The sequence below is a fragment of the Camelus bactrianus genome, chromosome 11 (genome assembly GCF_048773025.1).
Source record: "Camelus bactrianus isolate YW-2024 breed Bactrian camel chromosome 11, ASM4877302v1, whole genome shotgun sequence".
Taxonomy (NCBI): domain Eukaryota; kingdom Metazoa; phylum Chordata; class Mammalia; order Artiodactyla; family Camelidae; genus Camelus; species Camelus bactrianus.
The window spans coordinates 75,180,807-75,203,352 of NC_133549.1; the positions used below are offsets into that span (position 1 = coordinate 75,180,807).

General features: G+C 38.3%; 1 protein-coding gene across 11 annotated transcripts in view; it reads left to right on the forward strand.

Moving 5' to 3' along the window:
* The window catches only part of NRG3 (neuregulin 3), a 938,337-nt gene that overhangs the window by 370,770 nt on the left and 545,021 nt on the right, over nucleotides 1-22,546 (forward strand). The window lies entirely within an intron of this gene.

Below are 22,546 nucleotides of genomic sequence, written 5' to 3' on the forward strand. Positions count from 1 at the left end.
TTGCTAAATTTATTTCTTAGCTATCTAAAAATGGGGAATTAGTGGGTTGATGCTTGTTTTTTAAAGTCAAATGGATCATTATCATGTTAATAGATGGCTTTTAAAGTCTATTGAATATGAATTAATTCTTACATGTAATGCATTTAATACTTATAATTTTGCTAAGCTCCATCTTAAATTCTCATCTTTGTCTAACCTTGGCAACATTTTTAGAATGAGGATGAGATTCATTAAGAAGAAATATACAGGGAAAAATCTCAAGTTTGTATTTAGCTTTTGACACTCATCATTAAATTATGCAAAAGGATGATAAACTTTGTCAGCCAGGATCTATGATCATTGTCCTTCCGACTCCACTGCTGAAACTCCTTTGTCTTTCCTCCTAAGGTACCAAAACCACAGAGTACTTCCTTCAGTGGTGTAGACAGAATGCCCCATCTACAAAGGGTAGCAAGGCTAACTCTAAGGTTATTTTCTAGCGTAAGTAAAAAAGTAATCTGTCTTTAGTTTTAGGATGTTGTGAGAAGTAGATACAGAGAGAGAGTAAGAGAAATGTGGATTCTGTGTTCTCATACCCAGACATCCTTTGGGGTGATGGGAGAAGCTTTAGATAAGAAAGGGCTGAGGTGGACTTCTCAAGGAGACTGCACAGCAGGCTTCCCAAAATTACCTGGGCACTGTCAGCTCAGAGATGCCCCAGTGGATCAGAGCGATCACGATCATGCAGAGAGGGGGGGTTTCTCGGTTCTTTTGAGCCTTGAGGTGAGTTGACACCCAGCAGCACGCCTTGTGGCCTAAAGATGGCAGCCCCACTGGGAAGACTGGGTTTAAACCAATGGGCCAGTTTCTAGATAAATGATGTGGCAAAAACTCAGAACCCTGCAGTCACATAAGATTTAAATGAACGCTGAATCCTTGAGGACCAAAGGGCTGACACGCCCTAGCATCATAATAATAGAAGTAACAGCTGATATTCACTGAGTGCTAATCTAAGCGCTTTACATGTGGTTAGTGACTTAGTCCTTTTTCACATAACACCTGTGAAGTAGTTACTCATAGAGTCTCCAGTTTACAGATGAGAAAACTGAGCACAGAAAGGGTGAAGAATTTTCTCTGCATTACCCCGCTAATAAATGGAGAGCCAGGACTTGATGTGGACAGTCTGGTTCGTAGACTGTGCTGTGTCCACTCTCCATGAACAAGTCGTCCAGGGGCTACAGCACGGAGGCTGGCATGGTTTAAAATCAGGGCTCCACGTCTGGCTCTCTAACTATTTTTTGTAAATGTTTTATTGGAGCACAGTCATGCTCATTCATTTCTGTACTGTCAGTGGCTGCTTTGATGTAACACCATCAGAGCTGAGTAGTTATGACCGAGACCACAGGACCTCAAGACCTGAATTATTTGCTGTCTGGCCCTTAGCAGAAGAAAGTTTGCCAGCCCCTGTAGTAGATAAGAGGTATCCAAAACTCCAAAAGGTATCAAAAGGCATCCAAGGAATGCCATGGATCCAAGGAAATCCCCCAAGTATATGCAGATGAAAAAAATGCCCAAGTCTTTCATGAGTATCTAGGTACCTTTTTAGCTGAAAAAGCAGAAAGGAGCATTTTACCAAAGAACAACCCTCTACTACCTGAAAACACTATTTTAATTATTGGCTTGCCCTAAGCTGTCGATTATAAACCAGATTAGACATTTAGTCAGGGGTCCTGGAAGAACGCCAGGTAGTTACATACAAATAAAGAAGTACAAACACATTGATTTGGGGAATTAATAGATATTAGAAGCTACTATTTAGGTTTTATGTTAATGAAAAGTCTTTTTTTTCCCAAGATGCCTACTAAGTACTTATGGGTAAAATGACATACTGTTTTCTACTTACCTTAAAAAGCTACAGAAAAATATTTTAAATGCATGGAGTTTGGTGAAAAATATAGCCAGATTAATGGTACCTGTTGAGGCTAAGTGATTAATGTATTGTGGTTTCTTACACCATTATTTTTACTTTCATGTGTTTGAAAATGTCTATAATCAAAAGTTTAGAAATTACTATGTAAATTATGAAGGCAGTTCCCATATTTTCTGATGAACTGATTGCAGGAAACCTAGTATCTTCATTATATACTTCTCATGACATTCGTCCCTTATTTTCTTTGTCCTATCAGAAAAGAGCTGATGAATTGGCTGCACGCGTACATGAGACAAAGAGGGCAGGACACCTGTTGGGCAATTACAGGTTGTTTGACACCTTTGTTTTGTCCTACTTGCCATCACTGCCAGCATGAACTGAAGTATGAGGGTGGTGGTGCCTAGCACAGGAGAGCTCCCAACCACAGAGCCACAAATGAATTCACAGTGTCCTCCTGGAGTCTCTTATTTTCCCAGAGTGGATAGATGATGAAAATGCTTGGGCTTCACGTCAGACCCTCTGGAAGGGAGGCAGATACACACTGAGTTTAAAAGCCCCTTTTGAAGAAATTTTCCAATTATTGAAAAAGTTAGAGGTAAAATATATATAAAATACCTCTTGCAGCAATTAATTTGAATACTGCATTTCATCAGTGTTTGTGCTGTGTTTTAACAATGATATCTAACACCTGTTATAAACAAGGTTCTTGTATGTCAATCAAACTGACAATTCTGAAAAAGATCAGAGAACAGTGTTTTTTTATGCTTCTCCACCAATCCATCCCTGCCACTATAATTTCCATTTTGATTTCCAGTTTGATCCCCAAATCAGATACATCAGTGCCTTCTTAATTTTCACACATTTAATATTTTTTTACATTTTTTATTGATTTATAATCATTTTACAATGTTGTGTCAAGTTCCAGTGTAGAGCGCAATTTTTCAGTTATACATCAACATATATATATTCGTTGTCACATTTTTTTCTCTGTGAGCTACCATAAGATCTTGTGTATATTTCCCTGTGCTAATATTTTTAATATTTTAAGATATATAATCTGCATTTTTCTATTTGAAGGAAATGAGGTTCTCTACATAGCCAGTCATTTATGCTTTGAATACTTACTGATGCCAGTCTCCAGGCAGTACTGCAGGCATGAGAGAAGGACCAAGAAACAAAGCAGAGCCCCGATCTTACCAGTGTTATATTCTATAGAGTCTTAAAATCAAACCGCTGCTGTTGCACTCAGGTCATCTACAGTTTAACATATTTTTGAATTAATTCTAACCCATTCTGAAACAGACAAATTAAAATGCCCTCCTGTAATTACATATTTTGTCCCAATCTTCTTGCAATTTTATTTTTGAATTCTACTGCATTTATTTTCTATTTTTACTAGTAGTAGAAGTAGTAGTAATTGCCTTTATTTCTAACAGTGAACTGTTTTATCCTGATGGGTAGTTTAAAGCTTCAGTCTCACCTTGTCTGACACTGATATTGTTGGTTGTTATTATTATTATTATTATTATTATTAATTTTGGGGTTTGCTTTTGCCTATCTTGTTGCCCAATCTTCTTTTATCTGCCAGCTATCGATGATGACTTTGCTTCAAGGCTTTTTTTGGCTGTTTTGCTTTTGGTGTGTGTAAACAGCATATGGCTTGAGTCTCTTATATAAACCCATATAATTCACTATCTTTTGATATGAAAATTGACTCCATTTACACTGAGCATGACAATATATGTCATTTTATTCTTTCCATCTTTTGTTTATTATTTATCTTTCTTTCTTTTTCTCCTTTTTCCTTTTTGAAGAAATGTGATCAAGTTATTATTTGCTTCCTTTTCCTGCTTGATCATTTGGGAATTCTATTTTGTAATTCCATTAAAGATTTACCTTCTTCAGAATAAAAAGCCCGTGTAATATTTTAAGTGATAATTTTATTATAACCTACATTTATTTTATGAATTTTTATATAAGAAAGAAATAAAAAGTTATTCTAAGAAAACATATACCATACTCATAGTCACATGTGCTATTTAGATTAAAATTAGAAACTCCGTCTTTCCGTCCTGCTAGTCACATTTCAGTTTATCAAGAGTCGTATTTGGCTAGTGGCTACCACAGTGGATAGTGCACATTTAGAGAACATTTCCATCATTGCAGAAAATTCTACTGGACTGAAATGGTTTATTTACTACGTACATACTTCACATACTACTTACCTACATTTTGGGTTATATAGATAGTAAGACGGATGAGGTCATTGTTAGGTTAAATATTAAAGATTGATAAGTAAGTTCAATTTCCTAATACAAACATAAAAAGAGGAATACAATTTCACATCACCAACCAGTTAAAATAACATGAGTATCTTAAGTGAAAGGTTATTTAACAATAAATCGTTTTAGTTAAGTCAGGATGTCCCAGGAGAGCTTTTTGCAAGCAAACCGGCCAAGATTCAGTTTCATGATGACAAGATTTCGAATAAGTTTAAATCTGACAAGAAAGGACCTTCATCCCAATGTGCCTAATGTATATAGACTTAATGTCCTTAAGATATCTGACTTGTAAATAGTCTGAAGCTTTTACCATTATTTCAATAATGGGTTGTATTGGCTGGCTTAACGCAATGTATTCTTTCTTAAAGCACTTCTGTCAACAGTCTTTCTATTTTTTTAAGGTTATTCATTAACTTTCAGTGAAACATGTGGCCTTCAGGTTCAACCAGAATTTTATCTGAGGTTGAATTAAGTAATTTGGAGACTTGAAATTATATTTCACTTTTCTAGCATTAATAATCAAATATATATATATATATATATAGAGAGAGAGAGAGAGAGACAATTAATTTGAATATTTTTATCTACTGTTGGAGAGGAGTAAGATTTACTCTATTTTTTTCACCAGGACACGATTAAGGTACTACTGCTGTCCCTCTCACTCAAAAAACTAACCCCTGGAATAATTTTAATATTCCTTTCCACACGCACGTACACCTGCACTGTCCCCCTTATCCTTTCCAATTCATCTGAGGACTCTATTATAATTTATTTGGAGACTCACATTATATCTTGGATTGTCATCAGATGGGGCATATGACATATAATTTTTTTACATCAGTGCAAGATTCTTTGTAACAGCAAAATTAGAAAAACACTTTAACATTCTTCAATAGGAGAGGGATACAAATGTACTCTGTCCCCCTTTATAGATACTTAGGTTGTTGTAAATTTTGCTGGTACAAGCAATGCAGTGGTGATTAACATCGTCGTGTCTCATGTCGTCAAGCCATGTCTATGATGCATTCCCAGAAGTAGAATTGTAATATCAGAGTATGTCTTTGTGTACGTAGTTGGATAATGCCAAATTGTTTTCCAAGGTTTTCTACCACCCATCAACTCTCCTATCAGAAACGTATGGAAATACCCATCTTCCTGCAGCTGTACCAATAGACTGCGTTGTCAAAATTTTGGAATTAGGGATTTTTTTTCTGGTCAATCTGATAGGTGAAAAATTGTACCACTGTGTAGTTTCAACTTATTTCCCTTATTCTGAGTATGACCGATCTTTTTTGCAATTCCCATTTCATAATTGGCTGTTTCTTCACCCATGTCTTCTCTCTCTGTTCATTGTCTTTGTTGCTTTTATTCTTATTTTCTAGGGGCACTTTACATATAAGAAAGCAGAGTTCTTTTTTGGAATAATATACAAATACAAATTATTTTTCCAGTTTGTAATATGTCTTTGATATTTCTTAGTGAGTTCTTTTCCCACAGAACATTAAAAATATATTTTTGTAGTTGATTTTTTTTTTTTTTTTTTTTTGCTTCTGGATTATCTGGATTTTGAGGCATGGCACCCGTTGGGATAGGTAAGGATTTGCTATTCCTAGTTCACATGGTTGTTGGTAGAATTCAGTTCCTTTTAGTCCAAAGGCTGAAGTCCCTGCTTTCTTGCTGGTTGTCAGTCTGAGCTACTCTGAGCCCCTAGGAAGGCCTTGTACTTCCCTCCCCTATCCCTTTGATTAACTGAAAACCAGCTGATCAGGGACCTTCACTACATCTGCAAAAGCCTTTACCTTTGCCACATAATCTAATCTTGGTGTGTCATTCCCCATATTCACAGGTCCCACACAGGTCCCCCAAGGGGAAGGGGTTACACAGAGAATCCAGGGGGCCATTTTAACATTCCACCTACCGTAGCTCTCTTTGGGATTTCTCTTCTCATCTCCTGGTTCACATGTCTGTTAATTCACCAGTTTTAAAAAATAAGATTATAATACACTTTACTGTCTGGTAGGACCAACTATCTCTTATTGCTCTTTTTTTCGAGAGCTTGACTGGTTTGTATTTATTTGATATAATTTCCATATTGACTTTAGAATAAGCTTACCTTATTAAAAAAGAGAAACCTGTAGAGAATTTTATGAGGACAATGATAATATGTAAGTTAACTTGTGGAAAAGTGGCATGTAAATGGTGATGAAGTTTCCTGTTCAAGACATATTATGACTTCATTTGTTCAGGACTTTGGTTTCAATTAATGGTGTTTTAATGTTTTCCCATTATAGTTCTTATAATGTATCTTATTGGGCTTAAGGTATTTTATCTTTTTGTTCTAATTATAAATGGAATCTTTTACTAATATATCTTATAGTAATTAATAGTATATGCAAGCTACTGATTTTAGTATATGAACTTTATTTATACAGTAATTTGGGGTTGGTTTTTAGACCTTGCACATGTGTAATTCTAACTTCTGTAAATAGTGATCGTTTTATTTTGTACATCCTCTTTCTTTCATTTTTCTAACTGAGAGTGTGACTATTTGATTTCTAATTAAATGAAATATGAGTTTCAGGAATATTAATGACAGGGGACATCATTTTCTTATTGTCACTATAGTGGGCATGCCTGTAATATTTCACATTGAGCATAATACCACTTTAGGCTGACATACGGTTCTCTAGGGAAAGCTAATATCCATCCATTAGTTTTTTTTTTTTTTTTTCGGTTTTATTGACTATAATTGCCATATAAACATTGTATTAGGTTAAGATGTACAACGTAATGATTGATACATGTATATATTGCAAGATAATTACCACAGTAAGTTTAGTTAACATCGATTATTCTTTTATTGGTTTCTTAAATAAATAATTGTTGAATTCTGTCAGTGTACTTTTTAGTACCAATTGAGATGAATAGAATAGAATTTTCTCCTTGGACTTACTAATATGACCGTTCAATAAGGTGATCTAAAATTGAACCGTTCTAATATTCCTGGGGTTAAAGTCACTTGATCATGAGGGATTGTTCCCTTAACATATTGCTGCATTCAACTTCTTGATATTTTGTGTGGGGCTTTTACAGTCCTGTTTGTAATTGATGTTGATGTGTAATATTATTTTCTGTGCTCTCTTGATTGGGCTCTGGAATGACTATTATACACTCTTCTTTAAAATTCATTTGAAAAATACTCTTTGATTTTTCATTCTAGTAGAATTTAAATAGTATTAGAATTATGTGCTTTAAAGGTCTGATTTAGAAGTCTCCCATGAAAATACCTGAGCCTCTTGCCTTTTTGATTAAGGAGGGGATGTTCTTTGCCAGTTTCATCTACTTCGTCCATTTAGATTTTGAACCTTGCTTTAATGACTTTAGTAAAATATGCTTTTCTTAGACTGTTATTCATGTTATACAGCTTGACCTATGTGGAAGTTCTAATTTTTCAATATCATCCTTTAAAAAATTTTGTGATTTCAATTTGCACCTTTTTTTCTGACACAAAGTTAGGAATTAAAAAAAAAAATTCCTAGGTGGGAGAGTTCTTTGTCATCCCGTTTAGTCATCAATTTCTTGCATTATATTTTTTTAATTGAAGAATTCTTTGTTCACTTGTTTATATATTTTGTGTGCTGTTAGGCTATTATGGCTGTGCCATGGGTACACAGTAAAATTGTACTATTATAGGACAAATATTATGATACAAATACAAGACACACATGTATATGCCCATTAAGTGTATATATATATATATATATATATATATATATATATATATATATATATACACATACACACACACACATTATATATTCATAAGATCTATCTTATTAATTATGTTATCTAGACTTTTCTATATTTTAATTACTTTTGTTCACTTGATCGTTGTCATCTGTGAGAGATGAATTAAAATCTGTTATCACTGAATAGTGACAATATTCACAATAATAATATTAACTTGGGTCTTTCCTGTTCAAACTTGTGTACTTTTATAATTAAGTGAGAGAGAGGAAACCATTAACTCATCCTTTTTTTTTCTTGTAGTAAACTCTAGGTTGTTGTATGTGAAGAAGTCTAAGACTAGTTTGATAATTTCCCTTTTAAAAATTAAGAAAAATATATTTTGGGCACTGAGGCAAAAAAATTTTTTAAAAAACTATTAAATCATTAAAAAATTCCAGTACTTTTTATCAGAATGTTTCACAGTGTGACTGTATGAACCAATTCTCTCTGATACTTAAAACTTTTTCAATTTTGGGTCATTTCTTTATTTTACTTATTTAAAAATATATCTGTAGTATTTACTGTATTCAAAATAATGTCTGTAATATTTGTTCTGTCTCCCTGTTTAGGCTTTTTCTTCAGGGGCTTGAAGTACATATATTGAATCTCCTTAGCTGATATTTTGCATTTCTCATTTTCTCTCTAAGCCATTAAAAATTTTTCCCCACTATTTCTGCTTCTCTTCATTTTTATTTTCCTACTTGCAATAACTTTTTTCAAATTTATTAACAAATGTAATCTCATTTAATCTTTTCGCTGTCATAATTTTTAAAAATCTTCTATTTCTTCCCTAACCTTTGCCAGCTCATATTTATATTTCATCTTTTTCTGTGTTTACCCCATCACTTTCACACGTTTTCACATTTATGCTTTGCAGTTGTGCCTTCGTAAGTGTGATTACTTCATTAATTCATTTTAAACTCTTAGCTAAATATTTGATCATATTTTCTTCTGTTTCAGAGCAATAGTTCTCTCTTGTGAGTAGATACATTCTGTTGCTACATTTTGAGAGTTTTTTTCCTTATTATGTCTAAAACTCAAGGTGGCTTAAGAGGGCCACTTCCCCACATTCTCATCTCCTATTCCAAACAAGGAGTATAGTTTTGAACTTTGAGAGAGACTCTTACTTTCAAGAAGGGAATTTTTGTTGGGGTCTTGTAGATTTTTCTGCTTTGGGGCTCTTTGATGTGTCTCTTTTGTGGCTTCTACTGGACCTCAGCCACTTACGCAAGCCCTAACTTATGAAGACTGTCATCTAATGTCCCTGAAAATGGAGCTTATGATTACAAGAAGAACGAGAGGAAAAATTCTGACATATACGGCCATATTCATACCAAGGTTTCTTCCTCTTCACTTTTAGTTCATGTATTAATCTGTGACTCTCAGAAGCTATAATTTATTAGGCCCTCTCCTGATTATTTCATTTGTGCTTATTTTCTCGGGCTGCAGAATTTCTTATATGTGTTAGAATTTTCCTTTATCTGCTCCCTGGGACTCAGGTAGCGCTCTGTAGTACATGAATTTGGAGCCATGCCATGAATGGTAGGAAGTGCTGTGGTCTCTTCTACCGTGGCCCAAGGGTGTAGCAGGAACATGGCCTCAACTCTACTGAAAATCCAGGGTAGCCTCTTTCCTTCTCTTCCAGATGTTCCAGCCTTTGGTATAGACAGGACTCCCTCCTGGTTCATCTGTCCCTTGGCTGACTGCGAGCCAGAGAAGTCAGGTCCCCTCCTGTGGACTGATGTGACCCCTTTTTCCTAGGACCCCTCATTTTCTGCAGGTCTTGTACTTGCCAGGATCCACCACTACTGTTCCTCCTCTGGATTCTCCCAAGAGCTCATCAGGCTCAGAGCAGAAGAAACTGCTGTGCTAGCCGCACATTTCAGAACGCTTGGCAGTGTCTGAGCTTCACCAGCACCTTCCATATGTTGTCTGGGTGGTCTCTGGGGGTAAAGAAGAGCCCAGATGCGTTGAAGCCCCCGTCTCCCATCCTATCCAGTATTGTCCATGGATAGGTTTCCTACACATTTCTGTGAGATTGCAGAACTAGGGAAGAATAAATTGGTACAGGGGTTTAACACACCTCTTTATATTTATAAATTATCAAGGATAAAACTTTAAAAGAAAACACTGCGCACATTGCCACTTGCTGTATTTCAAGGTCTCTTGGTTGAACTGAAGGTGACGGTGCTTCATTTCACAAATTGCTTTGCATTAAAAAACAAAAAACATGAGAAGTCCTTGAAGAAGCCGCCCCTGATGGGCTAGTGATTTCTGATGCCCTGTACGGTCCAAGTCTGAGCATCTGGGAGAACTCCAATTTCTATACGCAAGCTGTCCTGCTGCGGAGAGAGAAGGTAGGCAACAGTCTGACTTCCAGAGGAATCATCTGTATTTCAAGTCATGGGCCAAGGGAAGTTTAGTAAGAAAAGGGAGGCTAAATAATTCGCCAAAACAAAGAGACAAGCGAGCGGCACTCAGGAGTAGAAACATAGAAACGTTGATTAAAAGTGGTAGGCAGTTAAATGTCAAGGGTGGAGCTTTGAACAGGTAAATTGGAGGGTGTCCTAAGCTAGCCCATAATGGCAACACTTTTCAGAACAAATGGTTTCTCTTAATTCTGCTCTTTCCTTAATTGTTATTATTACATTTATTTATTTATTTATTTATTTATTTATTTATTTATTTATTTATTTATTTATTTATAATGGTTACACCAGCCTCTGCCTCTCCTTCTCCTCCAGTTCTCTTAACCAGTGTACGGACACTCCATCTCCAAATTATTTCTCCAGTCACACCCTCTCCCATTCTTGCTATACTTCCTCCCCAGTCTTTCATCTTGTCCCCTGGCCAATTACCACTGTCCTTTAACCAGCATCTTTGGAAGCCTCTCATCTATCCTTCAGATCCGTTCCTTCTCACTGCTGTCAGAGTAATCTTTTCTATTTTTTTTCCTTGTTTTTAAATTGAATTACAGTCAGTTTACTATGTTTTATCAATTTCTGGTGTACAGCAAAATAGTTCAGTCATATATATACATGCATATATTCATTTTCATATTCTTTTTCATATAGGTTACTACAAGGTATTGAATATAGTTCCCTGTGCTATACAATAGAAAGTTGTCATTTATCTATTTTATTTACAGTAATTAGTATTTGCAAATCTCAGACTCCCAATTTATCCCTTACCACCCCCTCCCCTACCAGTAACCATAAGTTTACTATTGTCTGTGAGACTATTTCTGTTTCATAAATAAGTTCATTTGTCTTTTTTTTAGATTCCACATATAAATGATATCATATGGTATTTTTCTTTCTCTTTCTGACTTACTTCACTTAGAATGATGATCTCTAGGTCCATCCCTGTTGCTGCAAATGGCATTATTTTATTCTTTTTTATGGCTGAGTAGTATTCCATTCTATAAATATAGCACAACTTCTTTATCCAGTCGTCTTTCAATGGACATTTTGGTTGTTTCCATGTCTTGGCTATTGTAAATAGTGCTGCTATGAACACTGGGGTGCATGTGTCTTTTCAAATTAGAGTTTCCTCTGGGTATATGCCCAGGAGTGGGATTGCTGTGTCATATATTAAGTCTCTTTTTAGTTTTTTGAGGAATTTCCATGATGTTTTCCATCATGGTGACATTCCCATGCAGTGTAGGAGGGCTCCGTTTACTCCACAGCCTCTTCAGCATTTATCATTTGTCTTTTTAATAATAGCCATTCTGGCTGGTGTGAGGTAATAGTGCATTGTAGTTTTGTTTTGCATTTCTCTGATAATTAGTGATATTGAACATTTTTTCATATGCCTACTAGCCATTTGTATGTCTTCATTGGAGAATTGCTTATTTAGGTCTTCTGCCCATTTTTGGATTGGGTTATTATTATTATTATAAGTTGTATGACCTCTGATTCCGAGTGTGGCATTGCTGCCATGTGGTTCATTTCCTTCATTCTTCACTTTCTATTTCATGTGTAGGAGGCTAGCACAGGCACCAAAAAGCTGATGTTACTTGTGCTGTTTGCTGAGTAAGTCGAAGAGGTGAATTATGGATTTTTTCTACCAGACGGACCTAGATTGAATGCTGTTCATTCCTGGGTTTATGTCTGTTATCCTGCAAATAATGAATACCCCCAAAATGTTAGTGTGCTTTTATGCCATGAGGATAGAAGAATTCTCTACAACATAAAACTATTTTTATACAACTATCAAAGTGGTCTGGAGATTTCAACTTTCATTCAAATGAAATTGAAAGAAAATGAATAACATTGAGACAACTGAGCACAAAAGAATAACATTGTACTTTCCAAAATATACACATCAACCACTTGAAGCTATTGTCTGGGTAAGGGCCGAAAGGGCCATAAGGGTAGCTGAGTTGAATGTGCCAGTAATTTCTTTCAATCATTTTTCCCACTTGCAAAATACTGTGAGAAGTGTATCCAGGGAGGGCTACACTTCTGGCAGGGGCAGGATTCAGAAACTGGAGAGACAGATGTTCATTCTTTGGCCAACAACAAAACATTTTCTCTCTCTCATTGTGCACCCATCCCTGTCTTAGGATCTAGGTAAGAAGCGATTCACTTGAGGAGAGCTCAAACCTCAGACAAGCATCAGCCCTAGATGTTAGCTAGTCAATGTAGCAAACACGGGACCACTTCTGTGTGGCTCCCTCTAAAGATGGGCGAAGGAAGGGTGACCTTTCTTTCCAGCTCCTCCCCCAATTTCTGATCAGATGTTATTCTCTGAGATGCCTCGTAGGAAACAGTGAGTTATCTTCAAGGAAGTCAGATCATCTGGCATTTTTATCAAGTGAATTTTAAGTGAGACCTCATCATTTGAGACAGTTGTTGCTTTTTAGGCTCATCAGATACCCGTACTTGTAACTGCTCCCATGAAACATGATGAAGGGATCTCTTGGCTGGTTCTCTTCTCCACACGTATAGAGAGGAGACAGACCAGATAAGTATCTGTGAAATGAATGTTTTCATGATTTATGTACCATTGTTATGTACCATTGTCTGTGCAGAAAAATGGGGATGTTATTTTTCATTACAGTTAAAAGAAAAAAACAAACAAAACTGGAAGATATGGACATGCAAGGCCAAGTAGGACCAGGGAAGTAGATGAACAAGTATGGACTTGCTACTTGATAGTTATCAGAAATTTACCAACCATTTTCCATGTGCCCGGTCCTGGGTATACCCCCCTGTGTTATCTCATTTAATACTCACACCAAATCTATGACGGAGGTACAGGCATTTCCACCTGCTCTCATATTTTATAGACAAGAAACTGAGGCATGGAGAAATTCACCATCATGTCCACAATCATTCAAGTAGTAAATGGTGAATGTGGGATTTATTGCCTCTGATCAAAATCACCTTGATAATCTGCACTCAGTTTTACAAGTGCTCTCCCAGCCACCTCATTGTGATTACAGGGCATTCTGACTGTATTACTTGGAACAAATTATTTAACCTCTCTAGGTTAAATAGGATAGTAAAACACATATGATATAGCTCTGAGAGGAGTCAGTGATGCAACATGTATAAAATGTATCCAGGACAGAAATAAGATGCTGGCTTGGTATCCATCAAATATTCATTCTCTCCCAGTGGTGATTCCCTTTCCCCTGAATATTCATAAGCAATGGTACCTTCTTGTTTATTCCCTATTGTCGATAGGGAACACAGGGCCTCTCATAGAGTAAATTATCAGTAAGAAAGGAAGAATTAGAGAGTGGGAAGGCTTGATTTACAGAATATTTTTTGCAAGTTGTCTCTTCTGAAGAATGCTGTTGAAGGTGCACTGTATATCTAAGCCCATATCGTGGTGGCTAGAATTTTAGCAAATAATTGAGATTTCTGAGAAATTTGAGAAATAAATTGAGAAAACTATTCTAAATAGGCAGCCAGAGCCATCTGTAGAAAAACTCATATATAACAAGAAGATTGGCAGAAGCTATGGAATGCAAACGGATAGGAGGTGAAGACTCTGTGGTGCCCTTTGCAACCTCTTTCCCTGCATCTGCCACCTCCCCTGCTCCTAGAGCCTGCACTGGAAGTTCAGAACCCACAACTACCGGAAAGGCAAGCACCCAAAATGATTGTATTTGCACTAAGCCCTAAATGATGGGATTCTGTTCTTTCCTGACATTTGTTGTGGTCTTGAATTTGGTTTAGGGGGTATTGCAAGATGGTGCACACTGTATAAAAGGGATGATTGCCAAAGTAGGGGCAAAGGATGACAAAACAAGGAGATTGTGCACCACATCACTAGCTCATGGAGCTTAGGCAATTTTACCTCCTCTTTGAGCTTTGGTTTTCTTACCTGTGTACCAGGATAATCATTCCTGTTCAATCAAAAGACTATGCTGAATTAACTGATGTTCATAAAAGTGGACTGATAACTGAAAAGCACTATACAAGGGGAATTTTTGCTGTTATCATTATGGTCATTATTATGATTATTATACCGTCTTTTAGTTGAGCCAGTCCTGAATGGAGTGTCCTGAATCCTGTCCTTTAAGGCAGGGCCTGGTTTGTGCTGCCTGATCACCTCAGGTCTCAGCTGCTGTCTCTCGAATGACCTTACTCGGGTCACCGTGGAGCAGTAAGCATGACCAGCCCTGGCCTCTGAAAGGACCTCTGACTTTCCATGGAGGTGTTCTCAGGAAGCAGGGGTAATACCTCATGTGATGGATGTGTGATTGGGAAGGGACACTATCCCCAGGCCAGTTAAGGCCGGATCCCATGAGCATGTGCCGTGGTTCCCAGCTGTGTCAGGTTAAGCTGATATGAGCATATGTATTCCTAGCCAGCAGCTGGGAGGCCTTTACAGGACTGACTGTACATCCATTTCACCCTCCCTCTGGCAACTGAAGGCTTGTAGGAAAATGAAGGAACGGCTACATAGTGCTCAGTGCTGTGTCTATAAGACGGGAGTTCTAGAGGTCCAGGCCCTGTCCGCTTGAGCATGAACTTTGATTCTGATTCATTTTCCCCACCCCCTTGTTCTAACCTTTCTTCTGATGAACGAAGAGCCAGATGTAACTGATTGGAAATAGGAGCTCTGCCGCTTACTAACCAGCCAGACAGGCTTGGTGTTGGGCAGGTTACTGAAGCTCTCGAACCCTCACTAAGTTCATTGGTAAAGCAGAGGGTAACAACGGAACCTACCCCTCAGGGTTTTAGAGAGAATTCAATAAACTTAGTAAAGTCATTAGCCCGTATATAATAATAAATGCTATCTCTTGTGTACCTTTTATTTATAAAGAGTTTTATCGCCTACCTTTCTCTCATTAGATTGACAACAGAATGTTACTTTAATCCATATGAGTCGACGTCCTTTAAGAAGCAAGCGTTGTGGACTGATGTCCTTTAAAAATTACAATCACATTTCCTCCTCGTCTCATGACATGCAAGACTTTTCATTCATTGCCTCTGTCTGCCCGGCCTTCTAGAATGGCCAGATGGCAGAGTTTTAGATGCGGGGGACCCCAGCGATCAGCTCATCCCACCCTCGCAGTTCTAGGTGGGGAGATGAGTGCTAACGCGGGAAAAACGACGTACTTGTTTGTTCTCAGCATTCCGATCCTGACGTCAAAGAGAGACGGAAAACAGTAACATACAGGGCTTGTGGGGGGTGAGCGACCCAGGCTCTTTGGTTCTGTCCAAAGTTTGTGTCATTGGATGTATCAGTCTCAACTTTCCGGGATTTAATTTCCTCAGCTATGAAGCTGTGAATTTGGATTTGACCTTCTCTAGCTGAATATGTCTGCGTGTGTTTGGATTCATCCAGACTGAAGGAGTAGTTGCCCATGGGTTTTTGTTTCTCAGCGCAATGGAATTTCCATGCTGTATGTATGGTCACTATTTAAAACGATATGTGTAGACACACGAAGTTTTAATACAATAGAGACCATTAAAAATAAAAGCAGTGTGACGTCTGTTATTCTCAACGTGTGAGGTCTGTTAAGAGTAAATACGTGGTGAGCACGCACTGCTCCGAGCACTTCTGAAACTTCCTTTCTGAGCCCTGGTGGAGCCTGGGGCGCCCTGGTCACGTGCTGGTCTGTGAGCACCTGAGCTGATCTTCATCTCTGAGGGGTGGTTTGAGTCTTCAGAGTGGCCTGAAGTAAAGTGAGTGTGGCAGTCCACACGGGCCAAACCACATTTCGTCAAAGGCCAGCCGTGCCTAGCGGTTAATATGATTTGCTTTTCCTATCTGGTCATACCTTGAGGTTGGCAGGAAATGGGAAGGCTGCGGCTGCTCCTGAAGGGATAGTGCCCCTCAGGCTGACACCTTTGAAGAGTGACAGGATTTGGGATACATGAATGGCTTCTGCTGAACACCTGTGACTTACTTCCCTTATAATCCATCTCTCCGTGTCAACAACAAAGCAGTTGTATATGTGGTTTTTACCATTGGGTCCCTTGTTGTGGTAGGAGGAGGGAGGGAGACTTCGGTCTAGAAAATGTATGACCTTCTAAAGGAAATTCAGCAGTGACCCCAAGTCATGATGTGAGAACCTGGAGCCATTGTCAGGACACACACTGAGGGGCTTCCCCTTCCACGGGCTCCTCCCTTCTCTCTCCATCTAGGTTAAAACATCTCAGGCCCAATAAGAACACACTGCAGTTTTACTCTGAAGAAGGACGAGAGGGAATTCTTTAAAATTAAGAACTTAGAAGAATGTTCAAGACACTTCTGTAATGATCATAAGACTACAGAGATTTATTTGCTGTTTTTTAAAACCAAAGCAATATGAGGGTCTTTTATAATGGAAATGACTGTATTGGCCATCATAAAATTAAGTACATAATGTGTTTTGTCTCCCAGTGTGTTTTGCGAGGAGATCTGAAAGCCAATTCTGTTGAAAATCCAAGTGGGAAGTAAAAAAGGGAGCTGACCTGGATTCTAAATCCAACTCAGCTGCTGTTTTTAGACTAACAGATATTTTTGTCTCAATGGACCTTTTTCTTTTTCTTACTGATGAACTGAAGGGGTTGGACTAGGAGCTACTTTAAGTCATGTTTCACTCTGAGCCCCTGACATAGCCTGCGTTATAAGTACAGCCCCCCTCCCCAGCCCCTCTTCCTTGTCTGCTTTATTTTATTTGACGGAAATGGGGGAAGATTTCATTTCATTAGAAGTTTTTACTTCTCAGAAGGGAAAGACTGACAACCTCTGCCCAATTTCACTCATGTCCTTGTCTCCCTAGGGAGAAGGTGGCACTCTCATCTTTCTCAGGCAGAGTTGTCAGTCCAGTGCTCTATACTCGCAGCCAAAGCAGAGCTGAGTTTACCCACGGAGGCCGTTTCCATGGTGAATAAGAGAACCTAGTCCAGATAAATCCATGGAGCAGATTCCAGGCTGCTTACTCAGCATAGTCAGGCAGAAGTCATTGTCACCATGACTCACTCCTGTGTGGGGCATGAGGTCATTTTTGCTAGTTAGCTTACCTTCCTCATCAGCTGGTTGTAACCATTGTCACCAGCTCCTGAAAATGGAAATGTTTGGTTTCTGAGATATCTTTCCTATGCTTTCCAGAAAGATACAGAATGTGCAGTGTCTTCTTTTCATATCCTGTAGGTTGTGTAACCCTCATGCAAGCTTATAGAAGAGGGAGATTTCAAGTTCAGTGTATCTAAGGTAGAACAGATTTTTTCTTCTGGAACACACATGAATTTCCTGTGTCAGGAATAATCCAATTTGCCAAACCAGAGATTTGGAAGCTTTTATTTTGCTCACCTAAAAGTCAGATCCAGAATTTTTTTTAGTTCTGTCCTCCACACCTACGAAAGTATCTGGCACATGATTGGCATTAAATATTTGGTGAGTAAATGAATAAATGAATATTCTAGATCATGGAGAATGAGTGGCATCCAGTGACCAAGAATTGTCTGCCTGGTTGCCTTTCTCGTTATCCAGCAACCCCTTCCATCCTCTTAGTCTTCACTGCTGCTCACCTGGTTCTGTCCTTTACTATTTCTTATCTCTTGCTTTATATTATCACAATTTCCCCCTGTCTTTAATTCCAGCTTCTTCTGCTCAGTAGACTCTCCACACTGATTCCAGAATGCTTGACTTAACATGCACACACGGTCATGCTTGTGGTTGCAGGTGGTTTTTGTTCTTACAGTTTATTTTCCTCCATTCCTTAGATTTATATATGTAAATGGCATAAACATCGTTTTTCATTTCTCTGTAGATTTATTAATAATGCCCTGTGATGCTCCATATGAAATCTACACTCAGCATGGCATGAAGGGTTGTTCATGGCACGACTCCCTTGCACGTGACCACCTTTGAGTCTCACGCAGCTTCTCACACACGAAGGTCCTGCTCAACCTTCATACCTTTGCACATGTTGTGCTGTGCCTTCTCGGTCTTTCTGCCAAGGTCCCTATTCTTTGAAGACCCAGCTCACATGTCACTATCCTTCCCACTACTGCTTCGGCTTAGTGCCCATGGCAAAGAATATGTTGTACTGTAACAGAACTGGCCTGTTTATTTCACAATAGAAAGTGAACATCTTGAAAGCTGGGCAATATCCAGTTTGTCTTTCAACTCCAGCTTTCAGCCGAGTGGCAGCTCAGTACTGTTTGTTGAATGAGTGAAAAATTTGTCTAGCAGCAATGTCATTCCTCTTCAGGAAAGTAACTTCTAAAGGATGCCTTTATAAATTATAAATACTCTGCTTTTTCTTGCGAGGAAAAACAGACCTCCCAAACACGTTTATTTTGGTTTAATACCAGAAAGGATACGTTAGTGAGAACCAAAAAATCCACCAAATATTGTGGTAGGAAACATTTCTCACTGCAACCCAGCTGTGTACATTGCGACTTTAGAATTATGCTTTAAATGTTCTGTAAAATTGAAGCATCTGAAAGAGAGGCCTGGGACTGTGGTGCATGCAGCGCTGAGCCTGTGGTGCTGGCTGCTGCAGGGAGTCCCCTCTGTCACATCTTTCCCATCTGTATAGGCGGCAGCAGGTGGAACCAGAGCTGTTCCGTATGTGGGTTAGTCAATCGTTTTTTCTAAAGACTCTGAGAGGCAAGCTTACATTTTGTCTTCAGATCTTTATATGAAAATACCACTGTGGATAATGAAGCTGTTGTATGCATAATTTAACTTTAGGAAGCCTAAATTCTGCTGCAAGGCAAATTGGTACCTAGAGGCATGCAATTTGCATTGGGATTTTAAGCCCTCCTCATGTCTATTGTCCCTGGCATGGTGTTGCTTTTCTTTTTAAATTATTTTCCTTTGTTCTTTGAATGCCCGATTCAGAGGCTGTTACCAGATTACCATGGTCTCCCTGCCTAAAGGTGGTTTCAGAAACCCCCGTAGTGCCTGCTTTGACCAGTGCATAATTTCTGGTTTGGCAAAACCTAGCCCCAGCACCCACAGGCAGTCTTGATCACGCATCAGCTCCTTTGCCTGCCGCCAGCCTCCTGGAGAGGGTTAGGACCAGCTGAGCCTGCCTCTGTCCAGAGTGGGTGGTGCTGATTCTCCGTGGCTGACTTCACAGCTCCGATCTGTCAATCTGTTTGGAGACAGACGGTTAGAGAACTGTCTGTCTGAGTTGCCTCACAAAGAATTTGGCATCTTGGCTGAATCTTACAGTGACAGACTGCTTTGCTCTTCTCTGGGCTGGAGAAGGTGGCTGCATTGACATGGGTACCAATTCCATCTTTCAAAGCCTTTGAAAATAGAGATATAGGTAAATGGGTAGAAGGCTCAGGAGAACAACCTGCCAATTGTCTGCTAATATTTCATTTATCATTTGATAGGCCGTGTCGATTTTGCAGACAGTACCTAGAGGCTTATGTGTTAAGAAATTCTAGCTCTTCAGAAGTGATTTCTTCCAAGTAGCATATTTTCATTTTACTAAAATAAACCTTGGAGATAGAAAGACTTGCCAGTATGTTGGTATTACAACCCTCTTGGATAATTTTGGTATTTGGTGACCAGGTCAGTTCACGGGTGACTGGAAATTTCCTTTGTGATGCTCAGTAAATTACTTCAATCATTTCCACTCTCAACTGGAAACCAAAGAGGAGAGAGAGAGAGGGAATGGGAGAGAAAGAGAAAAGGAGAGGCTAGACAGAGAGAAGACATGTTAGCTCAGTGGGAAAATTGGCGATCAATTTCAGATCAATTTTTAGATCAGGAGATCTAAACTGGGGTTAGAATTCATTGACTATTTAGCTGGGTGAGCTTGAGCCAAGTGACTGCTTCACTTTAAAATAAAAACATTGGACTTGATCATTTATTGGTATCTCCTTCAAATCTGACATTCAGGAAATCTTTAATTTGTCCTCTAAACAAGGTAACTGTGATTATTGTATAGCTGATTGGGATGTTTGTATTAGCCAGAAGACGGGGTACCATATCCCGAGCAGTGGGAGATCCAAGCTCCTCACAGCCTCCAAGTCAGCTCTCATTCTTTGAGTTCTTACAATGCCACAGGAACTACACTGAGCTCCTTAAATGCAGTGCCTTTGTTACTCCTTAAAACCATCTATGAAGTGGTTATTATTTCCCCTCTTCCGTGGTTGGGGAAATTAATTAACTTGCTTTAACTCCCTCAGGTGAGAAATGGGGGAGCTGTAATTTGAATGGTGGACCTGCATTTTGAATTCTGCTTCTTTCGACCTCTGTATCATCCGACTTGCCTACTAGTGTTCCCAAAGTTTAGGCCTTGAGAAGATAGGAATCCACCTGCTACCTCCTTGACTCTTTCATAGTTGTGTGTTATTAGGAGACCCTAAAATTAGAGGCATGGTTTGTCATGCTAGGAAGAAAGCATATGTGCATGGCTCATCCACGAACACTAATTAATGCAGAGATGGCAAATTGCACCAAAAGACAGCGTTTAAAAGACAACAGAAGATATTTCTGCTGACTGACGGTGTAGAAGTTTTTCTCCATCTGGTTAACATGGCCCTTCCTTTCTTGTCCCAAGACTGGCAGTTATTTCCTTGTTGGGGCCGTCACTAAGATGTGTTCCTGTTGCCAGATCTCCCAGGGTATCCAAGTGCTCTCTGAGTTAGAGATTAATGGCATGACAACGCCAGTGACAGCTATGACAGTGATATGTTGCTACAGTGGCAAGAAAATTTCAAAAAGATAAAGAATTCAATCATCTTAGAATATTTTAGTAATCTATATTCTCCTAGCATACTAGAAAACCGCTTTCACTCTTCTAGGAACGTGGGTTGTAAATTGAAACCACCTTATTATAATAATCGAGTGCATATAGTCATAATCCAAATTGGAATGGTTTGCAAAAAATCACTTATGCTGTGAAATCAGAAGATGTAGTTATGTATTCAGTGCCTATGATGTGTCAGACATTGAATGAGTTTACATTAGTGATGAAAATACTAGAACTAAAAATGAGACTATTTCCCCCCTTATCACAGTTGAGCTTGACATTGGGACGGATATGTGGTTGAGCCCAGGATGGTGGAGAATGTGTAAGCAGGTGTTGTGATTTCAGTGAAGTTCAAACAATCTGAGATGAAACAAAACCTTATGGAAAGAAGTCGGGGAGATTTGTATACAGGATCTATCTTGCTTTCTTAGTTCTGGCTTTCTGAAGGTTTTCATTAGATTTTATTCAAGAGATTGGGTCCTGTATTGGCATTTTCATTTGCTTTGCAGACATTTAAATTTAGATGCTTCTGATATTCCTTGGTATTTATAATTTTCATTGATTTTCTTTGTGGCTTTTTGCGAATTTATAAATTCAAGACATTCAGGTAAAATGTAGACGAGTTATTAATCTTTGAGAATCCTTGTGCTTTATTTATGAAAGCATGGGTTCCTATGGCTCAGTAAAGAAGGCAGACCTTTTGCTGAATTGCAGTATGTAGAAGAAAGAGAGGTGTTCATTATATTTCTTTACTTTTATGTCAGAAAGTTATATTGTACACAGTCATTTGGTACTATTTGATGTGATAACATTTGCAATGTAGTGTTTATAGAATTGTAGAAATCAAAAAATTTTTTAAATGTCTCTTCTTTTAATTCAATTTAAAACAGCTCTTTCAGGAACACTTTTATTCAGAGCCTTCGGTTCATATGATAGTGATGTGGATAAAAAGAAGCAGAAGGTGAAAAAAAGGAGAAATGTTGTGTCTTCATAATTAAAATAAAAGAATCATTTTGGGAAATATTTTCTGCATATTCTAAAAGAGTTTATTTTACTCTCAATTTCTAAATTATGATAATTTTGCTTTTAACATTTAATGGTCTGTGATTCCAGACGTCCTCTATTTAACATCATACATCCAAACATGTATACACAATTGGCGTAGTCACCTTTTATCATGTTATGATACAAATCATATATTTCATGTCCTGATGCTTTTTCATAAATCAAAACTGGCTCAAATCAGGAGGGCTCAGACGCAGGATAGGCTAGGACTTCAGTAGTGTCACAGCCAACGTGGGGCTTAGTCATGGTTCAACAAGCATAATTGGAGATCATCATATATGGTTCTCCTTTCTAATATGTTAATATGGTTACTTACACGGATGGGTCTTT